The sequence below is a fragment of the Alosa alosa genome, chromosome 23 (assembly GCF_017589495.1).
Source record: "Alosa alosa isolate M-15738 ecotype Scorff River chromosome 23, AALO_Geno_1.1, whole genome shotgun sequence".
Classification (NCBI taxonomy): Eukaryota; Metazoa; Chordata; class Actinopteri; order Clupeiformes; family Clupeidae; genus Alosa; species Alosa alosa.
In genome coordinates, this window is record NC_063211.1 from 22,469,834 (window position 1) to 22,495,866 (window position 26,033).

Sequence of the window (26,033 nt, forward strand, 5' to 3'; positions counted from 1 at the left end):
TTGGGAGGAATGAATAAATGATTTTTTATTCAGTACATTTTTTTCTTTTCAGAGTTTTCTCTGATACCAGAAAAATGAGAAAGAAATAGAACAGACAAAGCAAAAATGACTATAATGACTAAAAACTATATTTTCCATTTTGTTGTCCAGTGTGTAATGATTGATTGAAATCACACAATGATATGATGACAGGATGTGTTGTTTGAAGGCAAGATTTCCTTTTGCTGCATGTTTTAAGTGTTTTCAGAGAGTAACAGCCTTTTGCAAGCAAAATGTGTCATTTTGGCCAGAGTGCTTTTGTTCAGACACAGGTGTTAACTGTTTTGAGAATGTGAGGTCAGAGTTGACACAAGCATCAAAGCGATCGAGAAAAACTGTAAATGTAGTTTGAGAGTTTGCGAAGGATCATTTATGAGTTGTGATGAGATTACGGTAGTTTGAATCCCTCTGCATAACAGTACAAAACACTTGATCAACACATAGTAACGACATAAGTAAATTGTTCATATACTAATCAAATTACAGTTTTTCTCGATTGCTTTTACCTGCTTAAGTAAACTAGAACCCACTTGGTCTTCATGACTACTTTCTTTGCACAGCAGACGTCATCTCTTGCGAATGTGTTCACACATTTTCATTGGGTTCACACATTTCTCACACCCTTTTGCAAAACAGTTAACACAGGTGTCATTCAAAAGTCCCAAACTCTATTGGTTTTCCCATGCTAAACAAAAGGAAAACATCTTTTCACAGGTGGTATAGATTCCTTGCATAAGTCTGAATCTCTGATACACCTGTGTGAAACTCCTTTGCACAATTCTTCAATCAGCAATCATTCATTATACATAAGAGATGTCTGTTCTGTGTTGCTATTTGCAAGTATGGATCTAATGCACATTTAGACAAAGTACTGCATATTTGGTGAAGAAAACAATACAAAAGGTGTTAACTGTAGGTCTGTTTAGATGAAAAATGACAAGTTGTAGTTACATCTTGGGAGGAATGAATAAATGATTTTTTATTCAGTACATTTTTTTCTTTTCAGAGTTTTCTCTGATACCAGAAAAATGAGAAAGAAATGGAACAGACAAAGCAAAAATGACTATAATGACTAAAAACTATATTTTCCATTTTGTTGTCCAGTGTGTAATGATTGATTGAAATCACACAATGATATGATGACAGGATGTGTTGTTTGAAGGCAAGATTTCCTTTTGCTGCATGTTTTAAGTGTTTTCAGAGAGTAACAGCCTTTTGCAAGCAAAATGTGTCATTTTGGCCAGAGTGCTTTTGTTCAGACACAGGTGTTAACTGTTTTGAGAATGTGAGGTCAGAGTTGACACAAGCATCAAAGCGATCGAGAAAAACTGTAAATGTAGTTTGAGAGTTTGCGAAGGATCATTTATGAGTTGTGATGAGATTACGGTAGTTTGAATCCCTCTGCATAACAGTACAAAACACTTGATCAACACATAGTAACGACATAAGTAAATTGTTCATATACTAATCAAATTACAGTTTTCTCGATTGCTTTTACCTGCTTAAGTAAAGCTAGAACCCACTTGGTCTTCATGACTACTTTTCTTTGCACAGCAGGCGTCATCTCTTGCTTGAATGTGTTCACACATTTTCATTGGGTTCACACATTTCTCACACCCTTTTGCAAAACAGTTAACACAGGTGTCATTCAAAAGTCCCAAACTCTATTGGTTTCCCATGCTAAACAAAGGAAAACATCTTTTTCACAGGTGGTATAGATTCCTTGCATAAGTCTGAATCTCTGATACACCTGTGTGAAACTCCTTTGCACAATTCTTCAATCAGCAATCATTCATTATACATAAGAGATGTCTGTTCTGTGTTGCTATTTGCAAGTATGGATCTAATGCACATTTAGACAAAGTACTGTATTGCCTATTTGGTGGAGAAAACAGTACAAAAGGTGTTTACTGTAGGTCTATTTCGATGAAAAATGTTCAATGAAATTTACTGTATCTTGCTAGGTATTTACTGTATGTCTTACATGTCAATGGCAGTAACATCTTGGGAGGAATGAATAAATCATTTTTTTATTCAGTACATTTTGTCTTTTCACAGTTTCTTTTCTGATAGGCCTACCAGAAAAATAAGAAAGTAATGGAACAGACATAGCAAAAATGCTCATTTTGAGAACTAGATTTTGCATTTTGTTGTCCAGTGTGTAATGATTGATTAAAGAGTGTTTTTTAATTGGCAACAAGTTGTAGTGTTTGAAGGCAAGATTTGCTTTTGCTGCATGTTTTAAGTGTTTTGAGAGAATAGCAGCCTTTTGCAAGCAAAATGTGTCATTTTGTCCAGAGTGCTTTTGTTCAGACACGGGTGTTAACTGTTTTGAGAGTGTGATTTCAGAGTTGACACAGGTATCAAAACGATCGAGAAAAACTGTAACTTGCGCCTATATGAGCAGTGAGCACCCATGAGTGTGTCGGTGAAAAAATAAGGTATAAGGTGCATTGTTGTTGAACAATGTCGTGTTGCAGAAGTTGAAAATGATTGTGCAAATGACCCAGAAAAACCTGGTCAAAGGAAATTAAGGGAAATTATTTCACTGTTATTTTAAGAGCACATAAAGGAAGCCCAACGGAGTCCCTAGCAACACAGTGGATACTCTGCTGACACTTTATTACCCAGTGTGCTTCAGTGAATGTGCTTACTATTTTTACTCACTCAATTAAATGTAATTGGATGTAAGTGTTGTTGTTTTACTGTTCATTCTTGATATGTTTTCGATTGCAACCCACTGTCAGTCTGTACTGTGAAAGTAAACTTTATAAGTTATGTTGGAGCCTGCAAACTCAAGGCATAGGCAGGTGCAAAATGTGTATATGCTATTGTAGGGATATGCAACATGCACATCTGATTCAGCACTGCAAACTTTTGGTGGAATCCAGCTGTTGCATAAATGGTGGTGCATGAGTAGACTTGGGAAGACTTGGGAAGTCTGCCATTATAATAGCAATGTGCCAAAGTACACAAGAGCTGTTGGCTAGGTGTATGAGGGTGACAAAACAAGTTATATGTTTGGAAGCTAAGTCATTCTCAGTTTCTATTACAACCTCACTCTAAATTCATATCTGCTATACTGTATTTTCTGAGCCCTATGTGCTGCAGTTAGCTCATGAGTGAAACCAAAGTGAGATGTTCAGTAGAACAATTTCTCAAAGGTGTGATTCATATGGGATACTTTACAGTAATCATATTCACGTCTGATTGCTTGGCACATGCCTGGATGGTGAAGGGTAAGACACTGCGGCACATGTTAATCTGTCGAGTGGCTCCTGTTTGAGCTGACAGCAGCAATATTGCGTCACCTAATTAATGTGGCCCCCATGTCGTGGCAGAAGGAGCAAGGAGACAATTTTCCCACACCCCATCCATCACCATCTGGCAGTCTGTTTATAACATCTTTAAAATTAAAGTCAGACTATCTTTCTTCTTTCTTTTAAGAGAACAATTGGTATCTGACAGCATAGTGAGGTGAGCTTGACATCCATTTCTCTCTCTCTATCTCTCTCTCTCTCTCTCTGTATATATGTGTGGTGTGATGTGGTGTGGTGTGGTGTGTGTGTGTGTGTGCATGCTGTAGTGTGGTGTGGTGTGGTGTGTGTGTGTGTGTGTGTGTGTGTGTGTGTGTGTGTGTGTGTGTGTGTGTGCGTGCGTGCATATTTCTAGAGTGGGCATGAGGTAAAAGGTAGAGCTGCCTGGTCCAATGCAAAGACCTGACAAACTGAATTAGCTGGCAGATTGCTCTCTGCACTCCACGAGATAACATTAAGTTCACCTGATCATATCTGTCCGAGACAGAGAGGTCAAATATTTGTGTGGGGTAATGGGATTTTCACACATTACTGCTTGCAGTTAGCGGACCAGGGAACCACTACAATGGGGTGGGAGATATCAGATGTATTCCTCCACAGAGCAAGGTTGTGAAAGGCCAGGTCTGACTACATAAGAGGCCTTTGTGACCATAAAAAAAACGCTAGGAAAAACCGATAGTTCATACATGTTTCATTTTTATACACCCATACTTGCCAAAGCCATATTAATATTAGAGTCACAAGAAATCACAAGCTCATGCCGTTAAGGAGCTGTTTATAAAGAAGGTTTTCTCACCATTGGGTTATAAGCTTTATCCGCCAATGTCTTTTATGTCCTGTCCTCTATCAGTTAGGAGAGAGACAGAGTCCCTCTGAGAGGTAGGACGAAGCGGTCAGCACAGATCACATTTTTGAGTGGTACGGCACCGGTGAATGGACAGCGGCTTCAGAAGAAGATGTACACGTGGGTGGACAAAAGAGCTGAGTCACTCTGGGGCTTTGTGAATCCACCCAGACAGGATGAGGTGGCGTAGATACAGCCTGATGCGATCTGGCTTCTCCTGGACGAGATGCATTCAGAACTCCGGTGCCGCTCCACCGGGGCCTGGACGAGCCGGCGTCGTGGAGTGGATGGGTCAGCAGGAGGGGCCTTGATGCCCGCGTCAAAAGGCTCGGTCCCAGGAGGAACGTCAAGGGGATGAGGAAGGATTGGAACAGACGAGTGCTTGAATCCTCTTTCTTTAGACATGATCTCATCTGAAATGTCTCAAGATACAGTTCCACTGTGTCACTCCACTGAATATCTCCAGAAATGAAATGGAGTCATGCTCCCATTATTGATAAGTACCTTGACAGCTTGTAATGTTGGCAGTTATTAAAGCCTTTTAGTCATATGACAGAGGCTGTTGTGGCATTGAATTTTCAGAGGTAAGTGATATGTGTGATTCCTTGCTCATGGCCAAAGCTTCAAATGATGTGTTACTGCACAGCATGTAGGAATAAGATGGGAAATGAATTTACAGCATGTGGTGTATACTGTACAGACATTAGTTTAGTTCAATAGTATTGTAGGTCAAGATCATTAAATTGGCTTGGACCTTAGAGTACCTAACGGAAGTGCAGTGCAACCAGAAAGTTTTCAGACCCTTTCAAGCTAAGATTCTAGAACAGAGCTCTGTTCTAGAATCTTTGCTTTCAAGTTTCCACATTTTGTTATGTTTCAGACTCATCTTAAAATGGATTCAATTATTTTTTTCTCATGAATCTACATACAATACTCCAACACTCAACAAAAAAATAAGGTTTTTGGAGTGTTTTGTAAATTTATAAAAAATAAAAGACTGAAACATTCCATTTACATAAGTATTCAGACCCTTTGCTATGATGCTTGTAATTGAGCTCTGGTGCATCCTACTTCTATCAATGGTCCTTGAGATGCTTCTACAACTTGATTGGAGTCCACCTGTACCTAAATGAATTCACTGGACATTATTAGGAGAGGCACACATCTCTTTATATAAGGTCCACAGTTGATGGTGTATTTCAGAGTGCCAAGAGGTCAAGAGAATGGTCCGTACAAGAACATACAAGGATACAAGAACATTTCTGCAGCATTGTAAGTGCCCAAGAGCACGGTAGCCTCCATCATTCTCAAATGGAAAAGTTTGGAACAACCAACAGTCTTCCTAGATCTGGCCGCACAGCCAAACTGAGTAATCCGAGACGGATGGCCTTGGTCAGACAGGTACCCAAGGACCCAATGGTCACTATGAATGACATCCAGAGATGAGAGAAGCATAAAGAAGGACAAACATCAGTGCAGCTCAGTGCCTGGTTTCTTACACACACGCCATTTTGAATTGTGGCCAAATAGTTCAGTCCTCGTTTCATCAGACCAGATGATTTTACTTCTCATGGTCTGAGAGTTGGTCACTCTACCATAAAGGCCTGATTGGTGGAGTGACACACTGATGTTTGTCCTTCTTTATGCTTCTCTCATCTTATAACAAGGGGTCTGAATACTCATGTAAATGGAATATTTCAGTCTTTTATTTTTTTATTAATTTACGAAACACTGCAAACACCTGTTTTTTTGTGTTGGAGTATTGTGTGTAGATTGATGAGAATCTACACTGAATGAATCCATTTAAGATGAGTCTGAAAAATAACAAAGTGTGGGAAACTTGAAAAGGTCTGAAAACTTTCCGGTTGCACTGTATGTGAGGAAATGTCCAACTGCAGTTGGTGGTAGGAAGACTCTCCTGACCATTGCTCCTCCACCATGAGCGGTCGTGTGTGTGTGTGTGTGTGTGTGTGTGTGTGTGTGTGTGTGTGTGTGTGTGTGTGTGTGTGTGTGCGTGCGTTGGGGTGGGGTTCTGGGATATGACAGCTGATGGCTTGGCCTCCGGCTGGCCCGAAGCCGGTGGCATTGGTGTGAGAGACAGAGCTATGCCCAGCAGGCATAACAGCCATCTTTGAATCCAATTAGGATCATTTACACCTATTCTACTGTTGCTTTTGTTTGTCTTGGCTCCTTGACAATTCCAAATTCAAAGATGCAGAAATGTAATATGACAGAACTGACAGCATTGTGAACTGCATTAGAAAATCACGCATGCATGACACGATAAAGCTGACTGACATTACGCTCAGCAATATGATGCAGAGGATACACCTTCAAATTACTGATTAATGGCCACTGCTGTGAGAAGTCTCTGTGCTACTCCCATCAGTACCAAAATGAAAAAGGTAAAAACAACAGCAAGACCACTTGTGTGTGTGTGTGTGTGTGTGTGGGCGGGGGGGTGTTTAACCTTTTGAGACTGACCACTGTAACAGCCCCAGGCAGATGCCCCAGCGTAGTGCAGTGCGCTCCTCTTGCCCCTCAGTGCAGTCCCCCTAATGGCTCTGGCACCGGGCAAAGAAGTTAAAGATGTTAACATCAGAGCGGCGGCCAAACTCTCAGCCTGGCTCACCACCGCACCATATGACCGATTTGTGAGCCAGTTAGCCTTTCTGCACTGTCTTGTTGCTTTGTGTCTCTCAGCAGAGAGTGTTTTATCTAATCATGCAGCAGAGAAGAATTGAATATTGGCTCCAGAAGAAACGCTGGGTAACTGAAGCGTTCAGGTAATTTGTTTGTGCAGACGTATCTTAGAATTGCAATCATATTGCTGGAATTCAATGTTTGAGATTACGATTCAGAATAGAATACAGAATATGTAGTAACCCAATGGGAATTTTGGGTATATGTTTGTTTTTTTATTTTCTTTGATTACTGTTCTTACTGTCTTTGTAATGCAATTGTAATCACAAAACACACTCACCTGTGGCTGACATACTGACCATTCAAGTTGATTTCATATGAGATCTTTGCTTTGCGACATTAACATGGGAAAACAAATTAATGTGGTAGATAAGTTAGCATAAAAGTGAGTTTAATGAAGCACTGAACTTCAACAGGAATACTGTCTCACCTTCTTTAAAGGAACCATCCTGCTGTGGCTATCAATTATGTAGCAAAAAGTAATAATTCATAAGTTATAAAGATAAATATTGCAATAGGAGCCAACATTTTAAATGGTACTCACTGTCATAGCTGTTGAATAAGGAAATAAGACCTGAAGCGCTTTGTGTTAATGATTCACGCCTTTATCTCAGAGGCTAATATGTGAGTAACATAGAAAGACATATTTAGGAAAAGTGTACATGACTATTTATGTCATGAAAACAACATATCTCCATGCATGTTGCAGTGTGCTATCCTTGTAATAAGTGAAAAGGTAATGACTGCGTAAGGCTGGAGAGTCCAGTTAGGCAAAGAGTTTAAGATGTAAGTGCTATGTAAAATGCTTTATCTCCCTCCCTTCCCTGCAGAGGAGCATGTCTTTAGTACCATCTTCCAACCTTTCCGTGATTGGATCAGACAAGACATCATTTCATATGATGTTAGGATGCACGAACTTGTAAGCCAGAATTGGTCAATTAAGAATGCAATCAATAAATTAGATTGGACATACAATTGCCATGCCTAGTTGTGCCAATTCTGGCTGAATAAGGCCATTCTGTGTCTGATATTATATCTTGTTGCATGATCACGGGAATAGCAAAATGGTACATTGTGCTCTTTTGGATTTTGAAAAGATCTTAAATAAGACAAATAAGTCAATAATTGCTTGTACAAAATACATTTATTTATTATCCGTTCTTGTAGTGTTTTTTTCTGCAGAATCTGCTAAAGAAGCGAGAAGCTTTAATGGTAATTTTCTTGATTTACTGAACTCGTTTAATTACTGCATTTGCTCAGATGCTGTACCTAAAAGAGACATTTTTAATAATAATTTGGGGTGGAAGGACAAAGCCAAAGAAACAGCTTGAACATTCATTAGTGGTGATCCTTTAGAGGAAGACACTTTGTCATAATTGATAACAGAGGAACTATTCTCTGCAGATGAAAAAAACAATAAAAACAACTTATTATCTTGGGTTTTGTTAACGTGTGAAACATAACTGTCTCATTTTCATTCAACTTGGGGACAGTTTGTTGTTTAACCCTGAGGAAGATAGCCTAGGGCTATGTAGTTGTCTCCTCACCTTGGGAGAAATTGCATGTGGAAGTGACTCCCAGTGGTTTAAGGGGAAAGGTGTCTGTCGTCCTCTTGTTGTTGTTGTCCTTTGTCTCCGATGCTGGGGGGTGGGATGGGATGGGATGTGATGTGATGTGTTGGGGTGGGGTGGGGCGGGGTGGGATGGGGTGGGGGAAGGATGTTTCCAGCTGTGGAGAGGCCATCTGCTCTCATCTCCTCCATTTTAATTAGTGGAAGTCCTTTCTTCTCTTTCACTTTGTCATTTCTCTCTCTCTCTCTCTCTCTCTCTCTCTCTCTGTTTCCCTGCCCGGCTGGCCTCTGTAGACCCTCTCTGGCTAATAATGATAAACAGATCACTCAAACCGCTGAAGCCTGGCAGACACACACAGATTAATATTTCACAGTGTTCTTAATCACCTTTTACGTTGAGAAATGAGCCTGTGTGCTATGCCAGGACGATGTGTCAGGTGCTGCCGAAGCTCAGCAGGACATAGGAAATGAGATGAGACTCTCTAAGCAAGGCAATCACATCATCGATTTACTACTTGGAAATTATTAAGATATGAATGCATTTAAAACTCCCAATGTCACTACTTTAACAGTATTTGGGACATTATGCAAATTGTTCATTTAGCCCATTAATTGTTTGTGACATCTTCAGTGTCTTAATTTATTTGGGAAAAGAACAGGTTTTCAGTTGGTAATGTCTGCAATTTCTCAGATTGTTCTGCCATTATATTAGCAAGCTGTACGATGTATGGGCATAGTTATTTGTGGAGAAGCCTTTTGAGAACTTTCTACAGTAGATTCATGTCCTCTTCTGTCTATTTTCAGTAACATAAACCTTGAACTTAAGGGAGAACAATATGTCATGGTCTCTTAACATGGTTTTTCAATGTTCATTTCAACATTGTTCATTTCAAGTCTGTTTGTCAGGGGGGTTAGGGTTGACTTACCTCAATCACCAAGCCATCACTCTTTCGACTGAAAATAGCAATAAAATCAACATTGTCCCCCATCAAACATACCTCAAAGAAATCCCTCCTAGCATTTGTAAAAGTGAAATGCTTGTTGTAATAGAATGGAGTAAAAAATGGACTCTGTGGGGGAAATATTTTCACAGTGCTATCTGACCTTTAAATATATGGCAACTTTTATTCTGACCCCCGAACCCCATTATCTTTAAGGCATGCAGAATGATAGATTAAAATACTCCCAGAGGTTGCGAAACGCACATGACACAAAATATCAATGTGATTAAATCAGCTGAACTTTACCATGACCCCAAAAACCTTAGCAACAGATATACTTCATGATAAATATGCACCTGAGAGACCTCAAGTCATGTGCTGTATACTTTTATGCTTTTAAACTTTAGGCCAGTTTCTAAACTGAATAAAGTCTCAACAGTTATTTGTCACATGCGTCACTACACAAGTACAACTGCAGTGAAATGTATTTAAAAAAGAAAATGTGAAAGAAAATCTAGATGTTGATAATTTATTTAAATAATATATTAAATACATATAGATGTAGAATATCTAGATATAGATTATATTTAAATAATGATAATAAACAAGAGCTTATTACTAGACAATCATTCTTCCCTACTGCGTTGAAGCTCCTTGTGTGTGGTCTGGCCCCTGTGTTGATTTGATGATGAAGGTGAGCAGGCTTGCCAGTGCCTCTTCCTTTTGGCCACTGACCCATCTCCAGTTGGTCCAGTTCTGGGCTCACTCAGGCAGAAAGAGAGCCCAGTCCAGCCACCAGCCAAGAGAGGCCCACTGCCAGAACTACGGCTTATCGCCACAGCGTGGTTTGGGGGAGGGGGTCTGGTTCTGGTGTGTTTCAGTCAGATTGTGGTGATGCGGTAAATACCGCTTTGCTGAAAAGCATGCAGTCACCCAAAGTCACATCAATCATCAATTTACAGTAATTATAACAACAAGTGATAACCTTCTGTTCAACAGGGTACAACAAGTAACAAAAAAACAACAACAATTGTTTGGTGGAAGACAGGATTTCTCACATCATTCCACAACTAACCAGCTCTCTGCCACTACAGTGTAAGCCAGTGATTGCTATGCCATTCTACCCCACAGGATCAATGAGAAAACTTAAAGGGATCAAAAATCTAAAAGCTGACCTCATGGTCACACCTGGGGGAGAGGGAGGAGAGAGAGAGAGAGAGAGAGAGAGAGAGAGAGAGAGGCATGTGGTGAGAAGCATCAGACAGATAACATGACTTGCTGACCTTTTGCTCTTAGCTCTCATGAATATTCTCCCACACATGAGCTTTGGCATTCAAGCACTCACCCCTGGGATGTTGTTCTTGTCAATGGAAATGTGTGTGTGTGTGTGTGTGTGGGTGTGTGTGTGTGTGAGAGAGAGGAAGAGAGGGATAGATAGAAGGGACAGAAAGAGAGAGAGAGAGAGTGTGTGTGTATGTGTGTGTGTGTGTGTGCATGTGTGTGTGTGTGTAGAATGTAAATGATTGCATGGGGTTCCTTGTTCAAAGGCATCAGTTCACGGCAAATACTCAGTGCCTTTACCTCTGAATCAATAATCTTGCATCAGGCTAATTGATGAGACCATATCTGCAGGAAGACAAGGGGAAACAACAGATTCCTAATGAGCTAATAGTCAGATATTGGATGCCTACCTCTCGGCATGCATGGTATGGTGGAAGAGATAAGTGTTGACCTAATATCAATCTGACATATTCTCAATTACTCAGATTATTCATCTGTTTGTTTCATGGGAAATATTACTGTAATGGTATGTGCAGCACACAAACTCTGTGTGTTATCATGACATTTCAATATAAAGAGGAAAAAACACACGCACATCCCGATCTAATCCTGGGTGCTGGACAAAACACTTACGATGAGAGAGAGGGGAAAAAAAGTCCGCAACACCAGTATATGCTCCCAAGTTATAGTTTAATTACCGTATATTAATTACCGTACGGTAATTAAACTATAACTTGGGAGCATATACTGGTGTTGCGGACTTTTTTTCCCCTCTCTCTTATCATGACATTTCTCCATGGTATTGCATAATGCTTAGTTTATATGGTGATAAAATCATAATCCAAGTGTCAGAGGTCTGAAACTCAACAATTTGTTATTTAAGAGATTATGTAATGTACATGTGTTTGACCATGGTCATCCGAAACAAATTTAAGTCAGAAGAACACTGAATAGTTTGTAATTTACTGTGCTTGCCTATTTCGCTTGTAGTCATAGCTAACAACACTAGTCTGCAAGGGTTAGATATATATGCTGCAACTCTGAAATTTAGATTGACCTGGAATTACTTTTAGTAACTGATGCTTTGTGTATTTGCTGAGGGCAAAGTCACACTTAAAATGGAAATATCACCCTTTTCCGGAAATACTGCAGAATGGCCTATTAATTATTCATAATATTTCTGGATTTGAATGCCTTGTTTGAGTCCATTTTATTGAAGCTTATGAAAAAAACATAATATATGTACATTTGCTTAATTATAATAAAACATGACACAGTGGACTACTTAAAGGAAAACCGAGCTGAAACTAAGCAGTCTAATAGGATCCACCCAGACTGATCTGTCTGTGTTATCCCTCACACATACGGGGGCGTGTAAACTGGACTCATCCCTCTCCCATGCACCACGCTTCAGGCTAGCACAATTTTTACTTAAAAATGGTCCTTCTTACTAAGATCGCTTCACTCCATAAATCACATAAAAATAATTGACCTTGAGAAATTAATTACTTACACGCACAGCTGCTTTCCGGGGTGATGGTAGACGTGAATTAATGGAGCTGTGGATCTCTACACCTCTCTCTCTTTCTCTCTCTCTCTCTCTCTTTCTGTCTGTAGCTTTCAGGGTTTCTATAAACGTGCACTATCTTACAGATGAGTCCATTATAAGAGACCAATGTTGGATGTGTGGAGGTGGGAGGTAAGAACACATTTAGAGGATTTAACACCCTCACGGTGTTAAATCAAATCCTTGTCTATCAGCCAAATGATTTAGTAATAGGAGGGATTTCTTTGAACGCTGCTCTGGTCCTACGACCACATGGTGTTCAGAGACTCGGGCCTGGCATCCCTCTTTAGGCCCACACAGCTGCTTCATTAGCGCCAGTTGTGTTGCAACCTGAGCCCACTTAGCAGCGAATTAGACCGCTATATTCATGTCTTTTTTTTAAAACATTGCATTTTCCTATCCCAGAGATAAGTTTATTTGAGTCCAGTTGAGTGCTGATATGGCCTCTACTACTGTACATCGGTGACCTAGGCCTAGACAGGTTCAGTTAAGGTTTGGCTGTTATACATATATACAGTTATTTGCGAATCAGACATAGTTAGCACATGTGTATAGTGATACTGATTTGGAAATTATTTTAAAATGAAATTTTTTGAATGTAAATTGTTCCCTGGTTTATTTAATTGCAACCAGTTACTCAGAGGTCTCCTTAAGCACTGTTGGTTGATTGTCAGTCAAGCTGTAAGTCGCTTTGCATAAAAGCTCCAGCTAAATGAATAAATAAACTTAATCATTCTAAAGTGATGGATTATTGATGATTTAGAATTGACAACCCAAATAAAAGGCTACCTTATTGAGTACATTTGACACGTTAAGACCTCGGAACTGCAATGAGTGGGAACTCTTCCTATCTCGAGTGGCCTTGACACACACACAAAAGGAGGAGGCAAGAAAAGGAAAAAAGTACATTCTTTTAAATTGCTGGCTGCAAAGAACAGATTCAATAAGAATGCTGACCTAGGTCAAGACATATCGGGCACTTGGTAATAGCCTGCCATATGTGAAACTGTTAAATCCTGGGCCTTAAAAATGTCTCGACTTCTGGGTCTTCTTGGTTAAGAGATGACTGCAAACAGTGAGATTCTTCAGAGGGAAATAGTGCATGTTATGTATTCTGTTCTTTGCTTTTCATTTTGTGAACATGTTCAGCTCATCACTAAAATAAAAGATGGAACCAGATGGATTTCATACCAATCAATATTTTTAAAAAATGAAATGGATTCTTAGCAGATAACTGATTCTGCACAAATCCAACCCAACATTCTCACATCCCATGAAATGTCCCAAATGACATTTGATTCATATTTAGTATGTGCACAGCTTAAAACATATAAAACTAATAAGGCGAACAAACACCTCAACCTCTTAGGGAAAATAATCCATTTTCTACTAATTCACCTGGGTGACCACTTTTCACATAGATTACAGGCCAAAAAGGTTAGTGGCCTAATGTTTCTTTGACCGAGAAGAAGCCACTTTTTAATTCCAGTGAGTCCCCCCACCAATAATGACCTTTTCATTTTGGGCAGACACATGTCCACGCTCATCACGCCGTTAGTGTTTTGCGTTAGTTTCAAGTGATGAAAGCAGCCCCAAAGGGCATGTCCTGTTTAAATGGCATTTTGATGGCATTTCTGCGGCCTCCTTAGCCTTTTGGTTGGCGTGTGTTGTTCTCCACAGATTAAATTTCAATTGCCGCCCTACTCTCTCTCCTATTGACTTCCAGTGCGCTTTTTCTACATCATGTTTATGTACACTACCTTGCTGAGGTGTCACACACTGTGGTGCCACTTTTCTAGAGAATACAAAAGGCTCTCATACACACACAGAGACACACAGACACACAGACACACACACACACACACACACACACACACACACACACAGAGAGAGAGAGAGAGAGAGAGAGAGAGAGAGACTGACACACAGAGATGCACAGATGCATAGATATTATCTTTGCCACTAAATCACTACGTTATCAAGGAGACACTGTATGGTGTCAAGAAGTTGCTCAGTTGTGGTATAGAAATCTACATTTTGCAGCTTTTCCCCCAAGACATCTCTGTTCCATCTCTCCCTCTCTATCTGCCTCACTTCAGTTGAACTGTGATGTGTCAAATAAACACACACACACACACACACACACAGACACAGAGAGAGAGAGAAAGAGAAAGAAAGAGAGAGAGAGTCATATTCATACTCACACACAGCATCAGCAGATAATCTCAGCCTGATTCAGCTCTGTGAAAAGCGACCTACTGGTACTCTGATAATTTCCAGGGAACACTAGGAGGGAGATTACATGGAAAGGCAAACAGCTTTACGCTGCTTTGATAAAGGAGCCCTAACTGATGAAGAAAGACTGCAAATGTGTGCTTCCTGGGTGGAGTGGAAAGAGAAGCACTCTAAGGAGAGGAAAACGAAATGCCATTCAGCCACATGAGGAATAGTGCTAAGAAGACCAGGAGGGAATCAAGAGCATTGAAATCAGACCTGGGACCTGCAGCCTCTGGTTTAAAGCATGTGACAAGACAGCAGAGTTTGCAAGTTGGACACTTCATGTCTCTCCTGGTCAAACAGAATGTTGCTGTGTTTGTTTTTAGCATTGGTGTCTCTGTGTGCAAATGTGTGTGTTTGGATGGACTGTATCCTATCATGTGTGTTAAAAACAAATAATTAGCCTACATTCACAGGCTGCAGCTGGCCTGGCGAGCGCACAAACAGTCATCATCAATAGCCTCATTAAGCTGCTGCATGGCACAATAATACCAGGATCACACAGCTGCACATGACACGTCCAACTTAAAGGAGAAATCCAGTGTAAAACTAACCTAGTTTTGGATGACACTGAGTGCCAAAACAATGTTAATCTGAATAGTTTGGAGTAAGACTGGATTATGCATATGCAACAAAATAGAAGATAGTACAGCCTTGAGAGCAATTAGCACTGCGCCAAAGTAAATCGCTACTTTAAGCCACTGACAAGGCACAAAATATCATTAGACCTCTATGCTATTGTGGAGAGGGTCCCTTCAGACTAACCAATGTGTTGTTACCATTGTACCCAGGTAAAAAAAAAACTATTAAAAGTATACTTTTTGAAAGTGTACTAAGTACCGTTTGTACTTTTTTCGTCAAAAAGTGTAATAACACCGTCGCAGTACAATTTTGTAACATCCCAAGTGTATTGGAAATGTACTTAAAAGGCATTACAGTATAACTAATAATAGTGTAGTAGTGTATTTTGAATACACTCTTATCCTCCTTATTTCTATTCATTTGGCATGCTTCTGTAATATTTTAAATTAACTTCAAATGTACTTCCTGACTACAATAAGTGCCTTGAAAGTTTGCAGTTATGTTAATAAAAGTATAGTCTTAAGATACTTTAAGCATTATAAAGGCATACCATTTAAGTATAATATTAGTGTGATTTAAAATTGTACCATTAGTACTCTCCTACCTATTCTGTTACATGACAAATTACACTTTGATTATGAGAAAAACATTTTATTGACATGAATGAAAACAAAACATAATATTCATCTATAACAAAAGTAAAAAACAATTCTGAAAGTTATGGACCTCTTGAGCATATCTTTTCAAGTTGGATGTGGTAACGCGATAAAACATGCATTTGGGCGTATTATATTATTTCACATGCATAGATTTTTCTATTTTGCATAAAAATGACTGTTTGTTCAGTCAGGGAATGACCTATTTCTTCGGTCGCTGCCGCCTCCTCGCAAGATGGCACGACCAGAAGAATAGTCAGTGAATTCCACAGACAGTGAAAGAAGTGGACAGAACCACTCCGTGGACTTGATTAGAGACAACATTTTGCTCAGTTAGCTCAGTTTGGTGACATCCAGCAACAAACTGAAACACAATCTGGCAGCCACATCCTGAAAACCCTGTCTGGCATAAGGACGTGCAGGGTACTTCCAGTTCGAGTGTAGTCTTTTTGTGGTGGTCAGATTTCTGTTTCGGAATGTTGCCGATTCAACAAAACATCACTGAATAGCATTTATCTGATACTTGATTCCCCCCTTTGTCTCTCGATTAAGGGCCTTCTTCATAACTGTAGTCTAGTGTCTGTCTGAGATCCTGCTTAACTGTGGTGCCCAGGAATGTTTAAACCTCTGCTCTGCTGACTGTGGAGGCGTGCGTTTCCAGTGGAGGCAGTGTGGGTTTATTTCTGAACTCAATGATCATCTCCACAGTTATCTGTGTGTTCAGTTCCATCTTATTCACTCTTCAACATGACACCATGTCACTTCCTCCCAGTATATAGCCTCATCATTTCACTGATATTCCATTGCTCTGTATGCTGATATGTTTGTATTGTGCCCGTACCATGCTGTGCTTCAGTGTGACGCACTCCTTATTTTTGGGTGACACAAATCTGACATACTGTCATTTTGGTGATTGTTCATTTCTGTTCATGAAGCTTAATGTGACACACTGTACTGAGACACACGTTAATGAAAATTAACTCAACACAAAGCATGAGAGTACATTCGTCCTCTTACACCTCCAGTCCAAACTAGACCTTGAACTCTGACCACAGCTCATAGTGTTCAAGCAAATGGTAAATAGACTGCATTTGTATAATGCAATCCACACTTATTCACACACACATCCACACTAATTCCCACACACCAGTGGTGACAATTAGTGTATGCTGCCATCACTGAGGGTTGCTGAGGGTTGCTATGAGAGGTTAAACACAGATTTGTCAGTCTGTTCACATGTCAGCAATGGACTTGAATGAAAAAATAGACATTTTATGTGATCTTGGCCTTTGACACTATGACCTTGAAAAGCCAGTACAGCCTTCATATAGTGACAAATTAAACCATGATCAATGAAAAACCCTCAAGCTGGCTGTACAAGCACTTAACAACATGTATAACCTTATGTAATCTTGATCTTTGACACATGACCTTGAGCAGTGAACCAGTCCATCTAGCTTATGCAGTAATTAACTGTAGCAGATTTGCAAGCTACTTGGCAGATATTATGCAAACACTGTATTAAATGCAGTATCACATTTAATCTGTGTCCTAAAGAACAGAACATGCATGGACGGACTCGGACACATGGACGCACTGACGAGTAATCAGGAAACATCATGTCTGGTTGAGGGATAATTGTGTATCATCTCAACGGTTCTCAACTTTTTGGGGGCTAAAGCACGCCAAAGATCAAACCAAAACGCCTAGGCAGTATTACGATGAATGTCATAAACCTTATTATAGGCTAACAGCTGGGTGTTCATTCTCATATGGCTGCATTGTTTTTCATAGGCTACATACAAGTGCTTATGAGCTGAGCTGAAAAGAAAGACAAGTTATGGCATTATTCACAGATTGGGAATGGTGATTTTATTCTGTTGCTCAACAAAGGAAATGGTGCTGACAGAGTTGTGAGAATCCTCACTCGTCAGATTGGTCATGAGATGTGATTTTTTTTGTTGCTAGAACAGGCAGTTGAGAAAGTTGCTAAATCTAGCAATTGCAATTTATCAACCGCATAGGTGGTAAAGTATTCTGGCAAGCTTGCTAAGAAGGCGTTGAGGAAGGATCTCAACTTCACATCATGAAATCAAACTGAGAATGGTAGCCTACTAAAAACCAGAGTTAAATAAATAATAATAATAAAAAAAAAATCTTTGACTCCATGAAACCATTTTTAATTAAGAACCTGTGTTTTTGATGGATTTAAAAATACCCCTCTAGTCTATTTCATGAGCCTGTACAAACACGCGGGTGAGAACTACTGATCAACTATAGGTAATGCTTTTTATCATTCAGAGGCTTGAGATGGAGACTGTCTTCAGACTGTTTCAAAGAAAAGCATAGATGCTACAGCATCTTTTTTATTCCCTCAGGTTCAGTCGGTTCTAAGCACGCTGTGTCAGCCACGCCTCTGTGGCCGAATGGATGGTCTGTCCAGTCTCACATGGCTGGATCTCAGCTCTAGCGATATCACACTAATGTTAGAAGCACATCTACACTAAAACTTGTGTCAGGCTTGAAGTTTTTCACCCAAATATTGGTGTTTATTAGAGCATCATTTTCACCCAAATATTGGTGTTTGTTAAAGCAACATAACCTCAAAGAACAAACACTTCCAAGAATGTTAGATATGCGGAGAGACTGAACGTATATTGCAGTGGGTTGAAAAAAATCAATAGCCCTTTGATGTAGCATGCAAATCTATACTGATGGAAAACCTCCAGGAACTGACACCAGAACTGGCACAGACACAGAGCCTCCTTTCCAGCCTGACAGAGCTTGTTTTTTCTTCTTCTATACTCTAACAATAGAACATCTTCAAATATTTGATGTAGGCCTACTGCCCTTTAACCTTAATAATAATAATAATAATAATAATAATAATAACAATAATAATAATAATGGCAGTTAATTATGTCACCACCGAGACACTCAAAATGTAACTGAAAGTTACTGAAAGAGTGGTTGTTGAATTTTACATTTAATCCTTCCACTGGATGAGTTGGTAGACATGACGCTCCATACTGTCAATATCTGGCAAAGATGGACTGGGATTGTGGGTCCAGTGATGAATATTAAATTAAAGCATCATTTTTGACAGCAGCTGAGCCCCAGGAGATTTAATTCAAGTGAATTAGAATTTACCCAAGCTCCTTGGCTTCAAATCTGGGACTCTGATAAGGCAAGTAAATTAAATGAGGTGTGTGTGTGTGTGTGTGTGTGTGTGTGTGTGTCAGTGTATGTCTGGAAGAAAAGAGGAGAGTTATTCACTGAGTATACTTATACTTATACATACTTTTTTTTGTTTACAGAAGACAGGTCTAAAATCTTAAACTAACGTCAGTCTGGCTGCTACATTACCTACCACACTGGATGAAAACATATTGACAATTACATGAGCAAATATCGATGCAGTAAAGTGCTAAACAAAAATCAATGACATTAAACTTTAAAGCAGTTTCACTTATTGCTTGCAATATGTCCTAGTGCATACAACAGTGTTTTTAGCCAAGATCATCCTTAAAGTTTGCTAGCGGTTGCTCTTCTATGGTGTTAAAGTTAGCTGGGTTTTCTGGCCTTGCCATTCCAAAGCTGCTTGAAGTTGCCTCCATGTTAGTTTGTCAGTGTCGGTAGTTATTGTTGTTAGAGTATCCGTGTCAGATCCTGACGGCTGGCTTTTGAAATTGGACTTTTTAAAAATCTCCATTTGAAAAAAGTCCATTTTGCCTGTAACGATGAGTTAACTACAAAACATGATAGCTGAATCACTATGTTACATGCCATCAGCTCTCAAAAATTAAAGGCACTCTATGCAGGTTTTTTAGCTTAATATGCAAGTTTTTAAGCTTAATTTACCTTCATTTAACAGCTTCAGAGTCATTGGGATGGTTATATGACTTTTTTCAGGTTGAATGGTGGCCGTCTCGCTTCCCCCTAGTGCCTGTGAGTGGAAAAACCACCCTTGCAACTGTGGGCCGGTGGGCCGACAGCCTCGGTGTCAGGAATTATAACGAGTGTAACAAACTGCTTTACTGCATTTAAATTAGGGGTGGGCGATATGGACAAAAAATAATAATCTCGATATTTTTTGTGATTTTGACGATAACGATAATTAGTCGATATCCTTTAAAAAATTGTAAAGTCTGAGTTACTTTACAGCTCATTATTTATGAATAGCATCATTACAATAATAACCAATAACCTAACCTGTGACTTTTTAACCAAATTAACCAATGCACTATGACACATTTCCAATTCTGCCCCCACTTGTGTGTGTGTGGCAGTGACATGGTCTAGCCAGCTAGAGAAGATGAATAGGCCTAACAGTTTCCAAGAGAAAGTCTGAAGCTGAAGTTCCTTTCAAACCTTTACATAGGATTCACTGTAAAACTAAAAGCAGACCAACAGAGTAGCCTACATCTCAGTTATTTCCTTCTATGTTTTGTTTTAGAGCAATCACGTAGGCTAGCATTCCAAGTTACAGAATAGAAACTAAGTTAGCTTATGGCTAATGTATATGAGAAATCCCATAGAGATGCTAACGGTTAGCATAATCGGTAAACGTAGATATTTAGAGCGAACTTCAGTCCATTTACAAAAGAGTTACATGAGAATAGTTATTTGTTTACAACTGACTATTAAAATACTCAAAGGCTAATGTTTTCTCTTCATATAATACAGTGTAGGAAAAAACGTGACTGTCTCACCAATGCTACTTGAACAGAAGTAGCCACATAAAATCCCAAGTAGGCTACTCTGCACAAAATAAACATTAGGCTGCGTGGGACAACGTTGTGGTTGTGACCCACTATTGATCACGTGACACTTGCTCTGCTGCACTTCTCCCGCATAGCCTACCTCCTGGGAATGTATGGGAGTCTTCAGTGCGTGATTTTGAGTGTTTTTCCCCCATAAGTAATTTAAATACTCGATAATGTAAATTTGCACATCGTTAAAACAACAATCACGATATTATCGCAGACGATATATATCGCCCACCCCTAAGTTAAATACACATACACGCCAGGCACCGGCTAGAAAAAGGTAGCGATGGAGTTTCTCAGACATTCGTCATGACAGAGCCAGCGAAAAAGAAGCAAAAACTGAGAAAACAGTAAGGAAATTGCCAATACTGCATAGTTTACCTTAAATTAATTATAGTGCTGTCAGTTAAACGCGTTATTAACGGCGTTAACGGAAACCTATTTTAACGGCGTCAATTTTTTATCGCGAGATTAACGTTCATTTTGGTGTAACAAACTTTGTAGTTTTTTCACATGCTGTTGGAACTACTAGTAACGTTAGAACAACTACAACACCACACCGATCTAGCCAGACCGGAAAATGGAATGGAACAGAACGTTGTATGTGCTGCATACATGCCCCCTTCTAGGGGGAAGATGACTGATATAATGGAAATCTATGCTGCATCAAAGTGGAGAGCGAAACGTGCTTATAGTAAACTTACTAAATCTTGAAACAAACATGAATAAAAGGCACAAAATAAGGTTGGTGTAAGAGTTATCTGTGTGTTTATGGGATTAATGTGACCATGTTCCTATGTTTTGCTCTCTCCAGTTTACTCTCTCACTCTCTCCAGAGTGTCACGAATGTATCAATAGGCAGTCAAACTGCCCGTGGCTGACTAATTAAGTTCAGCAAGCTTAACTTTACATGTCATACCATCAACTAAACTTGTAATATGAACGTAGCCTATTTCCTACAACTAGGTGAGATAATTGGCTATGTTATACTGAAGTTCCACAGTTAGCTAGCTAGCAAGCTAACCGTTTTGCATGGGATATTATGGACATGCTAAATTTGTATAATACATGGGGTATTGCAAACGAATAAGGTTGGTAATGTACATCGTTTCGACATGAGTAAGTTACATAAACACAATTCTTCATAACTGCCGTGTTAGTAAAATGATTGAATGTCCTGTGAATTAATAACTAGATGTAACGTCAACGTGTGATTACTAGCTGTCTTTCAATGGTATAATGTTAATGTGTTTTCCGCTAAAATGGGGCGTGATGCAGATTAAATGTATTTATGATGATGCGCCGTTAATAGGCTACGTAAAGGCATGCTGCACACACTTGGTTGGGCTAACGAGCCGGCCAAAGAGGACAGTTTTTTCACCGTCACTTGTTCTGTTATCAGTAACTCCTCTTTGGCTGCTACTATTTGCGATGCACTCTGCTTTCGACATTCATTTACATTAGATTCCATTCTTTTCAATACAACTCCGCACACCAGCAAAAAAAACATTAAATCACTTAATCTTTGAGTTCATACAAACCCTCGTGCCAAAAGACCTTGTGTGTCTAAGGCGTTCTTGAGATATAACACTCAAGGTGTTTTTGACCTTGACATTTGACCTTTGACCTCCAACATCAATTCACTTCATCTTTGAATCCATACAAATACTCATACCAAATTTCAGGCATGTATGTCAAGGCATTCTTGAGATATCGCACTCAGAGTGTTCATTGACTTGACCTTTGACCTCCAACATCAACTCACTTCATCTTTGAGTCCATACAAACACGTACCAAATTTGAAGCATATACGTCAAACCGTTCTGGAGATATAATGTAAAGCATGAGATATGGCTGTGACTTTTTATTTTGACACACAGGAAACACTTAAACAGGATGTGTAGTTTTAGGGAGCACCAGATTGTATGCATTAGAAGCTGAGACAGTTGAATTCACAGGTGACATCTGTGCCAGTGTTCTAATTAGCCCGGGAACTACTCTGGGAGCTTAACGAGTTTTAGCTGGCTTTTAGGCCATTATGACATCACAGCCATTCAAGTCTATGGGGAAAAATGAGCTTTTACCATTTTTAATCCCCTATTTCAAAAAAAAGTATAAACTTTTAAGAAAATCTGAAAAAGTTACTCTGTTGTCCAACTCCCGACCTACAAAACGGTTATTTCAACATGTCTGTACGTTAAGCGGTTAGAGTCGCATTAATTCTTGAAAAGGTAAAAAGAAAAAAAGGTTATAAGAAGAAGAAGAAGAAGCAAGGAGATTTCAAGATAGTGGATTCCATCCACTATAAAAATCTGATTTAAAGGGGAACTATGCAGCTTAACTGAACAGCTTCAGAGTCATTGAAATGGTTATATGACTTTTTTCGGGTTAAATGTTGGCCCTCTCGCTTCCCCCTGTGAGCAGAAAAAACACCCTTGCAACTTTGGGCTGGCGGGCCAACGGCCTCAGAGACAGAAAGTCTCACAGCCTCATGATGTAACAAATTGCTTTACTGCATTACACACATACACGCCAGGCACCAGGTAGAATATATACCCTGAAGCTGTAGGGGGAGCTCTGCAGAGAAATCTGTGAGCAAAAAGCGATTTTGCCAAAAACCTGAAATTGTCTGAAATTGCCAAAAACTGCATAGTTTCTCTTTAAAGAAATTATCTGAAGAATGCTTTGCTCAGTGCATTTTCAAACTGTCTGTTTCCCATTAATGGACTACAAACACTTTGTGACAACTGATACCGGTGTTCCACTTAACATGGCGATAAGACTGATGATGACTCTGAATTCGTTTAAGGATGAAGATGAATTGCACCCAATTAGACACCGCCCCCCCCATTTCTGCTCTGGCTGCACACTCATGGGGCGGCACGTAGCATTGCATCCCACCCCAGCCGCGTGTCACAGGCTAAGCAGCTTTGTCTTAACCTCTCTGTTTGAGAGCCTCTCTGAGCTCCACAGGAAGGCCACCACACACAGGTTTGTCAGGCCAATCTGTCAAAACACACATTTTTATTATTAATTTTTTTTAAAAACATGTCTTGGCCCGGGGTGAAGGAGGGAAGGGAGGTTGAGGTTCCCACCAGACGGAGCGTGAACCGCTGGCTCTGCAGTCACCTGACCACTACATGCCGCTGAGGTCATGTTTTCAATATCACACATGGCCCTCAGGGAAACCAGTCAAACGTCCTTGAGGAATCAACCTCTCAGAATCATGAATTAACAAGTTAAAGCAGGTGCACATAAAATGTCTCCCATTTTAAGTCAAAGGGGTTGTGAAGGGATGAAATACATTTTAGAGATTTTTAGAAATTAACATCCTATTAGAGACCTTTTTTGTATGCCACCATGCAACATCAAAGCCATATAATGAAGGAATTATGTAACAGAGGTTATAAAAATGGAAAAATTGGCTCAATTTCAAAGGATTTAGACTCAACAATTATGTAAAATCCTTACTTTCTCCTGAAATATTTCACTTTTTAAAGGTATTATAAATCTCCTTAAGCTTCATTGCAAAATATCACCAGGCTTCTGTTTTCAAAGAAATGTTGATTTCCACAGGACCAAATCGGAAACTGCCCTGATTTGGGTGTCTTATGAAACATCCATCAAGTTGGCTTGGCTCTGACAACATCAAAACAACTGCTGTGCAAATCACACATAGACCACAGTAAACATACTGCTGAGTTGAAGCCACAATGTTGACATGCTTTTTCCCATGCCCATCTATTATTATGTCAGTGGTGCACACACCCATTCAATGAGCAGCTTAGATGTGACTGTGACAGCCTTTAGAACTGGGAACTAAAAAGGTTTAATGATAATTCAGGAAATTCAGGCCTTCTGAATCTTTTCATTCAGTTTACCGTCTGCCTCTCAAGTTCAAACTTTTCTTCCCTTCTATCATGCTGTCTCTGTCCAAAATAGAATAAAACTGAATAAAATTATCCTTATGTAGTCTGTAAATTATGTACATATTCAGACATGTTTATGCCAACTGACAGCAAATGGCTTATGCAGGTGACAAATTGCTATCAAGACCCTAAAGCAGTACTTCCATTTATAAGTTTCTGTGAGTTCTTAACTCTGTGTCATTCACCACACATACCAACAGATGTCATAAACCAGTCAGAGGCAGCCATAATTTTTGGCTCCATCGCAAAATATGCGTGGCTCACAAAGCACCCGTCTCCTCCTCAGGGTTCATCATGATTGCTGAGGTTTGGCTTCAGTCTGCTGAGCTATTTCAAATATTAAGGCTGTTTCTCTTGGCTTCCTTCATAATATCTCAGAAGCATTTCCACATTCCAGCTCTCACTGCCCCATTTAGCAATCCAAACAGCTCAGAAAGGAGTGTAAAATGCAAGTTTAATAAATTGTGGTGGTAGATTAGCATTTGATATTTTTTATCGTGCTCTTTTCAAACACGATGCAAGCCTGATAGAGCTTGGCTAATCTACTTAAATAAGATGCTGGCCACTATCTGAATCTTGTTACAGTAAATGATGATGAATGAGATCAAAATATGTTAGCATGATTCAATATAGTGTACCTTCAACTGGTCTTCTGGTGTGAGATGCTGACTAGACAAGAGGATCCTCCCTCCACAGCAGACAAATTGGATTATTATCTTTATCTGCTTAGCTTAACCCTCCTGTTGTGTTTGTTTCATGTTTACTAGTTTTGTGTTCCCGGTCAAAAATGGCCGCTGCATTATAACTTGTTATAAATCCATAGTTAGTAACACATATATTATCATCTAATGTTGTGATAGACCTTTGTATCAACTTAAGTTCTATTGGATATTACCAATTTTGTACTTCTATTTGCTATTTATGGCTGTCAGGCCTCAATGACCTGGGCTCATGCAAGTCAGAAAGGGAAGATACTATTGGGGAAAGGTTCCAGTGGGGGCTGGCATAGAAGGAGTTGTGTGTGTGTGTGTGTGTGTGTGTGTGTGTGTGTGTGTGTTTGTGTGTGTGTGTGTCTGTGAATGTAAAGAAGCAGATACAGTCCATTTGATCAATAGATATGTGCCTGGACTCAATTTTATACAATGACCATTTTTTCTCACCCATTAATTTCGACCAGGAATACACATGGGTATTCTGATTTTTTTTTTTTTTAAATGTTAAATAAAACACCCAAATTGCTATGAATATTATAAACATTTGCTTTGTGAGTTTGGATGCCCTGTGTTAACAAAGTCATAGAGACTCATGATAGTAAATTAACAATATTTTTTTTGAGAGAAAAGATTTGTCAATCGGTCAAATAAATTTGACAGTGAACACAACAGGAAGGTTAAAAAGGATTTTGTAAAAGAATGAGGTTGTAACGACTTCAATCACGTCATTCCCCCACTTGTCAAGCCCAATGACATTTCGACGTTCAGCATCACTTACAGTATGGACTGCACCTGTGTTGACTAGATTGTCAGCACCTTTATCGCCTGCACCTGTATCCACTTAT